The following is a 9,059-nucleotide window of genomic DNA, read 5'->3' on the forward strand; positions in this document are numbered from 1 at the left end:
TTCAACAACCCGAAATCCCGGAATGGAAATGGGAAAACATTACCATGGATTTCATCACTAAATTGCCAAGGACTGCAAGTGGTTTTGATACTATTTGGGTAATAGTTGATCGTCTCACCAAATCAGCACACGTCCTACCAATAAGAGAAGATGACAAGATGGAGAAGTTAGCACGACTGTATTTGAAGGAAGTCGTCTCCAGACATGGAATACCAATCTCTATTATCTCTGATAGGGATGGCAGATTTATTTCAAGATTCTGGCAGACATTACAGCAAGCATTAGGAACTCGTCTAGACATGAGTACTGCCTATCATCCACAAACTGATGGGCAGAGTGAAAGGACGATACAAACGCTTGAAGACATGCTACGAGCATGTGTTATTGATTTCGGAAACAGTTGGGATCGACATCTACCGTTAGCAGAATTTTCCTACAACAACAGCTACCATTCAAGCATTGAGATGGCGCCGTTTGAAGCACTTTATGGTAGAAAGTGCAGGTCTCCGATTTGTTGGAGTGAGGTGGGGGATAGACAGATTACGGGTCCGGAGATTATACAAGAAACTACCGAGAAGATCATCCAAATTCAACAACGGTTGAAAACCGCCCAAAGTCGACAAAAGAGCTACGCTGACATTAAAAGAAAAGATATAGAATTTGAAATTGGAGAGATGGTCATGCTTAAAGTTTCACCTTGGAAAGGCGTTGTTCGATTTGGTAAACGAGGGAAATTAAATCCAAGGTATATTGGACCATTCAAGATTATTGATCGTGTCGGACCAGTAGCTTATCGACTTGAGTTACCTCAACAACTCGCGGCTGTACATAACACTTTCCACGTCTCGAATTTGAAGAAATGTTTTGCTAAAGAAGATCTCACTATTCCGTTAGATGAAATCCAAATCAACGAAAAACTCCAATTCATCGAAGAACCCGTCGAAATAATGGATCGTGAGGTTAAAAGACTTAAGCAAAACAAGATACCAATTGTTAAGGTTCGATGGAATGCTCGTAGAGGACCCGAGTTCACGTGGGAGCGTGAAGATCAGATGAAGAAGAAATACCCGCATCTATTTCCAGAAGATTCGTCAACACCTTCAACAGCTTAAAATTTCGGGACGAAATTTATTTAACGGGTAGGTACTGTAGTGACCCGAACTTTTCCATGTTTATATATATTAATTGAGATTGATGTTTACATGATTAAATGTTTCCAACATGTTAAGCAATCAAACTTGTTAAGACTTGATTAATTGAAATAGGTTTCATATAGACAATTGACCACCCAAGTTGACCGGTGATTCACGAACGTTAAAACTTGTAAAAAAAAACTATATGATGACATATATATGGTTATATATATAGTTAACATGATATTATGATAAGTAAACATATCATTAATTATATTAACAATGAACTACATATGTAAAAACAAGACTACTAACTTAATGATTTTGAAACGAGACATATATGTAACGTTTATCGTTGTAATGACATTTAATGTATATATATATCATATTAAGAGATATTCGTACATCATAATATCATGATAATATAATAATTTAAAATCTCTTTTGATATTATAAACATTGGGTTAACAACATTTAACAAGATCGTTAACCTAAAGGTTTCAAAACAACACTTACATGTAACGACTAACGATGACTTAACGACTCAGTTAAAATGTATATACATGTAGTGTTTTAATATGTATTTATACACTTTTGAAAGACTTCAATACACTTATCAAAATACTTCTACTTAACAAAAATGCTTACAATTACATTCTCGTTCAGTTTCATCAACAATTCTACTCGTATGCACCCGTATTCGTACTCGTACAATACACAGCTTTTAGATGTATGTACTATTGGTATATACACTCCAATGATCAGCTCTTAGCAGCCCATGTGAGTCACCTAACACATGTGGGAACCATCATTTGGCAACTAGCATGAAATATCTCATAAGATTACAAAAATATGAGTAATCATTCATGACTTATTTACATGAAAACAAAATTACATATCCTTTATATCTAATCCATACACCAACGACCAAAAACACCTACAAACACTTTCATTCTTCAATTTTCTTCATCTAATTGAACTCTCTCAAGTTCTATCTTCAAGTTCTAAGTGTTCTTCATAAATTCCAAAAGTTCTAGTTTCATAAAATCAAGAATACTTTCAAGTTTGCTAGCTCACTTCCAATCTTGTAAGGTGATCATCCAACCTCAAGAAATCTTTGTTTCTTACAGTAGGTTATCATTCTAATACAAGGTAATAATCATATTCAAACTTTGGTTCAATTTCTATAACTATAACAATCTTATTTCAAGTGATGATCTTACTTGAACTTGTTTTCGTGTCATGATTTTGCTTCAAGAACTTTGAGCCATCCAAGGATCCATTGAAGCTAGATCCATTTTTCTCTTTTCCAGTAGGTTCATCCAAGGAACTTAAGGTAGTAATGATGTTCATAACATCATTCGATTCATACATATAAAGCTATCTTATTCGAAGGTTTAAACTTGTAATCACTAGAACATAGTTTAGTTAATTCTAAACTTGTTCGCAAACAAAAGTTAATCCTTCTAACTTGACTTTTAAAATCAACTAAACACATGTTCTATATCTATATGATATGCTAACTTAATGATTTAAAACCTGGAAACACGAAAAACACCGTAAAACCGGATTTACGCCGTCGTAGTAACACCGCGGGCTGTTTTGGGTTAGTTAATTAAAAACTATGATAAACTTTGATTTAAAAGTTGTTATTCTGAGAAAATGATTTTTATTATGAACATGAAACTATATCCAAAAATTATGGTTAAACTCAAAGTGGAAGTATGTTTTCTAAAATGGTCATCTAGACGTCGTTCTTTCGACTGAAATGACTACCTTTACAAAAACGACTTGTAACTTATTTTTCCGACTAGAAACCTATACTTTTTTTTGTTTAGATTCATAAAATAGAGTTCAATATGAAACCATAGCAATTTGATTCACTCAAAACGGATTTAAAATGAAGAAGTTATGGGTAAAACAAGATTGGATAATTTTTCTCATTTTAGCTACGTGAAAATTGGTAACAAATCTATTCCAACCATAACTTAATCAACTTGTATTATATATTATGTAATCTTGAGATACCATAGACACGTATACAATGTTTCGACCTATCATGTCGACACATCTATATATATTTCGGAACAACCATAGACACTCGATATGTGAATGTTGGAGTTAGCTATACAGGGTTGAGGTTGATTCCAAAATATATATAGTTTGAGTTGTGATCAATACTGAGATACGTATACACTGGGTCGTGGATTGATTCAAGATAATATTTATCGATTTATTTCTGTACATCTAACTGTGGACAACTAGTTGTAGGTTACTAACGAGGACAGCTGACTTAATAAACTTAAAACATCAAAATATATTAAAAGTGTTGTAAATATATTTTGAACATACTTTGATATATATGTATATATTGTTATAGGTTCGTGAATCAACCAGTGGCCAAGTCTTACTTCCCGACGAAGTAAAAATCTGTGAAAGTGAGTTATAGTCCCACTTTTAAAATCTAATATTTTTGGGATGAGAATACATGCAGGTTTTATAAATGATTTACAAAATAGACACAAGTACGTGAAACTACATTCTATGGTTGAATTATCGAAATCGAATATGCCCCTTTTTATTAAGTCTGGTAATCTAAGAATTAGGGAACAGACACCCTAATTGACGCGAATCCTAAAGATAGATCTATCGGGCCCAACAAGCCCCATCCAAAGTACCGGATGCTTTAGTACTTCGAAATTTATATCATATCCGAAGGGTGTCCCGGAATGATGGGGATATTCTTATATATGCATCTTGTTAATGTCGGTTACCAGGTGTTCACCATATGAATGATTTTTATCTCTATGTATGGGATGTGTATTGAAATATGAAATCTTGTGGTCTATTGTTACGATTTGATATATATAGGTTAAACCTATAACTCACCAACATTTTTGTTGACGTTTAAAGCATGTTTATTCTCAGGTGAATATTAAGAGCTTCCGCTGTTGCATACTAAAATAAGGACAAGATTTGGAGTCCATGTTTGTATGATATTGTGTAAAAACTGCATTCAAGAAACTGATTTCGATGTAACATATTTGTATTATAAACCATTATGTAATGGTCGTGTGTAAACAGGATATTTTAGATTATCATTATTTGATAATCTACGTAAAGTTTTTTTTTAAACCTTTATTTATGAAATAAAGGTTATGGTTTGTTTTAAAAATGAATGCAGTCTTTGAAAAACGTCTCATATAGAGGTCAAAACCTCGCAACGAAATCAATTAATATGGAACGTTTTTAATCAATAAGAACGGGACATTTCAGTTACCTGAAGGGGAGATTGACACATGGGATGTCTTAGATGAAAAATTTCTTAAACAATTCTTTCCGGCATCTAAAGCCGTAAGACTTCAAGGAGAAATTGTTACGTTCACACAAAAGCCAAATGAAACTTTATATGAAGCATGGACAAGATTTGAAAAGTTATTAAGAGGATGTCCGCAACATGGTTTAGACACTTGTCAAATAGTACAAATATTCTACCAAGGATGCGACATCACTACAAGAAAAGACATCGATATAGCAGCTGGTGGTTCCATTATGAAGAAAATCGCAACTGACGCTTATAAAATTATTGATAACACTGCTTCCCACTCACATGAGTGGCATCAAGAAAAAGATATCGTTAGATCATCTAAAGCAGCTAGAGCCGATTCTAGCCATGACTTTGATTCCATTTCTGCAAAGATAGATGCTGTCAAGAGACGAATGGAGAAGATGACTAAAGATATTCACTCAATACGAATTAGTTGTGAACAGTGTGGAGGACCACATTTGACAAAAGATTGTCTCAGTATTGAACTAACAATGGAACAAAGAGAGAATGTTTCATACATGAACCAAAGGCCGGGAAATAATTATCAGAATAATTATCAACCTCCAAGACCAATCTACAATCAAAATCAGAATTATAACCGAAATGTTCCATACAACAACCAACAAGGTCCTAGCAATCAACAAGTATCTAATAATACTTACAATCAGCAAAGACCTATTTTTCAAAATAAACCACCACAAACTGATGATAAAAAGCCAAATTTAGAAGATATGATGTCGAAGCTAGTTGAATCTCAAACACAGTTTTTCACATCTCAGAAACAAACCAATGAACAAAATGCTCAAGCATTTAGAAATCAACAAGCTTCTATTCAAAATTTGAAACAAGAAGTAAGTAACCTAGCAAGGTTGATAGGTGAAAGAAAACCGGGAAGTCTACCTAGTGATACAAATGCTAACCCCCGGAATGAAACAGCTAAAGCTATTACCACAAGAAATGGTATTACACTTAAACCACCTGAAATACCTATAATTTCTGATGACTCTATTCCTACTACACAAGAACCACAGTCTGAGCAAAATAAGGAAAAAGAACCGGTAGTTGAAAAGGTTAATGAAGATAACACAATTAAGGCTAAACCTTATGTTAAACCATACCAACCACCATTTCCTTACCCGAGTAAAATGAGAAAAGAGAGACTTGAAGCCGAGCAATCCAAATTCTTGGATATGTTTAAACAAATAAATGTCAATCTTCCTTTCATTGATGTGATTTCAGGAATGCCTAGATATGCTAAATTTCTGAAAGATCTAATCACAAATAGAAAGAAAATGGAAGAACTCTCGGCTGTTACTATGAATGATAATTGTTCTGCAGTGCTGTTGAATAAGATACCAGAAAAATTATCAGATCCAGGAAGTTTCACGATTCCATGTTTTCTGGGTAGTCTTAGTTCAATAGAAGCATTGGAAAATTTAGGTGCTAGTATAAATTTAATGCCGTATTCACTATACGCTAAACTAGACCTTGGAGAATTGAAACCAACACGAATAAGCATACAACTAGCCGATCGATCAGTAAAATATCCTAGAGGAATAATGGAGAACATGCTAGTTAAAGTTGGTACTTTAGTATTTCCAGTAGATTTTGTTATTCTAGACATGGAAGAAGATTCTCGAGTTCCTCTCATATTAGGAAGACCATTCTTAAACACGGCTAAAGCAATAATAGACGTGTTTGGTAAGAAATTGACCCTAAGTATAGAGGATGAGAGTGTTACCTTTTCTGTTGATAGAGCCATGCAACAACCGCAATCTGCAGATGATACATGCTATTATATTCAAACTATAGATTCACATGCAGAATTATTAGAAGAATTTCCAGAATTACATGGAACAGGAGAATGTTCTTTAGGAGAAGGAACTGAACCAATTGATGAAACTGAAATGTTAGCTACACTTATGGCTAATGGATATAAACCAACAACAGAAGAAATTCAAATGCTAAAAGAAGAAGACAGATATCGATATAAATCATCGATAGAAGAACCACCGACATTAGAGTTAAAACCACTTCCAAACCATTTGGAATATGCTTATTTACATGGTGAATCTGAATTACCTGTAATAATATCGTCTTCTCTTACTGAAAATGAAAAATCTCAACTTATTTATGTGCTAAAAGCTCATAAACCAGCTATTGCATGGAAAATTCATGATATTAAAGGAATAAGTCCTTCGTATTGCACACATAAAATCCTTATGGAAGAAGGTCATAAAACGTATGTGTAACGCCAACGAAGACTAAATCCTAATATGCAAGATGATGTTAAGAAAGAAATTATTAAACTGCTAGATGCAGGTTTAATTTATCCAATCTCTGATAGTCTATGGGTAAGTCCAGTTCAATGCGTACCTAAGAAGGGTGGCATGACTGTCATCACGAATGAGAAAAATGAGCTTATTCCTACTAGGACTGTAACAGGATGGTGTGTTTGTATTGATTATAGAAAATTAAATGACGCCACCAGAAAAGATCACTTTCCCTTACCTTTCATTGATCAAATGTTGGAAAGATTAGCCGAAAATAGTTACTATTGTTTTCTTGATGGTTTTTCCGGATACTTTCAAATTCCAATAGCACCCGAGGACCAAGAGAAAACCACGTTCACATGCCCTTATGCAACTTTTGCTTATAAACGCATGTCATTTGAACTTTGCAATGCCCCTGCAACCTTTCAAAGGTGCATGATGGCGATTTTTCACGACATGATAGAAGAATGCATGGAAGTTTTCATGGATGACTTTTCAGTCTTCGGTGATACATTTGAATCATGTCTAGTTAATCTTGAACGAATGCTTATTAGATGCGAACAATCAAATCTAGTACTTAATTGGGAGAAATGCCATTTCATGGTTAAAGAAGGCATCGTTCTTGGTCATAAAATTTCAAAGGAAGGAATTGAAGTGGACAGAGCTAAAGTAGATGTAATTGCTAAACTTCCACATCCCACCAATGTTAGAGGAGTTAGGAGTTTTCTAGGGCATGCCGGTTTTTACCGACGTTTCATAAAAGATTTTTCTAAAATTGCCACTCCTATGAATAAACTCCTAGAAAAAGATGCACCATTCATCTTTTCAGATGAATGTATCAAATCTTTTAATATTCTTAAAGAAAAACTCACTAATGCGCCGATCATGATAACGCCAAATTGGAATCTACCGTTTGAACTAATGTGCGATGCAAGTGATTTTGCAATGGGAGCCATTTTAGGACAAAGGATTGAAAAACGATTTCAACCTATTTATTATGCTAGTAAGATGTTACAAGGAGCATAAACGAATTACACAACTACTGAAAAAGAACTCCTTGCTATTGTCTTTACTTTTGACAAATTTCGTTCATATCTCGTTCTAGCTAAAACGGTGGTCTATACCGACCATTCTGCTCTTAGATACCTATTTTTGAAACAAGATGCTAAACCAAGATTAATCCGTTGGATCTTACTCTTACAAGAGTTCGATATTGAAATCCGAGATAAAAAGGGAGCAGAAAATCTCGCCGCTGATCATCTTTCTCGTCTTGAAAATCCTGAATTAGAAGTTCTAAATGAATCGGCCATACAAGACAACTTTCCCGATGAATATCTATTGAAGATAGATTATAATGAAATTCCATAGTTTGCAGACTATGCAAACTACTTAGTATGTGGATTCCTTGAAAAAGGATTATCGTACCAAAAACGAAAGAAATTCTTTAGTGATATAAAACACTATTTCTGGGAAGATCCACATTTGTTTAAAAGTTGTCCCGATAGAATAATACGCCGATGTGTATTCGGAGATGAAGCCAGTCAAATCTTAAACCATTGTCACACATGACCAACAGGAGGGCATTATGGGCCTCAACTCACAGCAAGAAAAGTTTACGATGCTGGATTCTATTAGCCTACAATTTCAAAGACGCACACCTTCTTTGCAAATCCTGTGATGCTTGTCAAAGGGCCGGAAAAATAAGTCAACGTGATGAAATGCTACAAAATGTCATTCAAGTATGTGAAGTATTTGACATTTGGGGTATTGACTTTATGGGTCCATTTCCAAAATCTCATAATAATCTATACATTCTCGTAGCCATTGATTATGTATCAAAATGGGCGGAAGCACAAGCTCTCTCAACTAACGATGCACGAGTTGTAGTCAACTTTTTAAAACGTCTTTTTGCAAGGTTTGGAATACCGAAAGCTTTAATAAGTGATCGGGGTACTCATTTTTGTAACAATCAACTTGAAAAGATATGGAGTAACTCATAAAATCTCAACCGCTTATCATCCACAAACAAGTGGACAAGTTGAAAATACCAATCGAGCTTTAAAACGTATTCTAGAGAAAATCGTAGGATCAAATCTGAAGGAATGGTCCATTAAATTGGAGGATGCACTTTGGGCTTTTAGAACAGCCTACAAAACTCCAATTGGAACCACACCTTTTAGACTCGTTTACGGAAAAGCATGTCATCTTCCAGCAGAAATTGAACACAAAGCATTTTGGGCTTTGAAGACATGTAATCTTGATTTACATGAAGCCGGATGTCTACGATTAAGTCAACTAAACGAATTAGAAGAATTAAGACATGAA

At 34.5% G+C, this 9,059-nt stretch overlaps 1 non-coding gene across 1 annotated transcript; it reads right to left on the minus strand.

The window, feature by feature from the left end:
- Window positions 1-4,490: 4,490 nt before the first annotated feature.
- LOC139845703 (small nucleolar RNA R71) lies at window positions 4,491-4,597 on the minus strand. The gene has a single exon (XR_011758466.1). It is a non-coding gene; the product is annotated as a small nucleolar RNA R71 (small nucleolar RNA).
- Between the last annotated feature and the right edge of the window lie 4,462 nt (window positions 4,598-9,059).

The sequence above is a fragment of the Rutidosis leptorrhynchoides genome, chromosome 4, assembly GCF_046630445.1.
Source record: "Rutidosis leptorrhynchoides isolate AG116_Rl617_1_P2 chromosome 4, CSIRO_AGI_Rlap_v1, whole genome shotgun sequence".
Classification (NCBI taxonomy): Eukaryota; Viridiplantae; Streptophyta; class Magnoliopsida; order Asterales; family Asteraceae; genus Rutidosis; species Rutidosis leptorrhynchoides.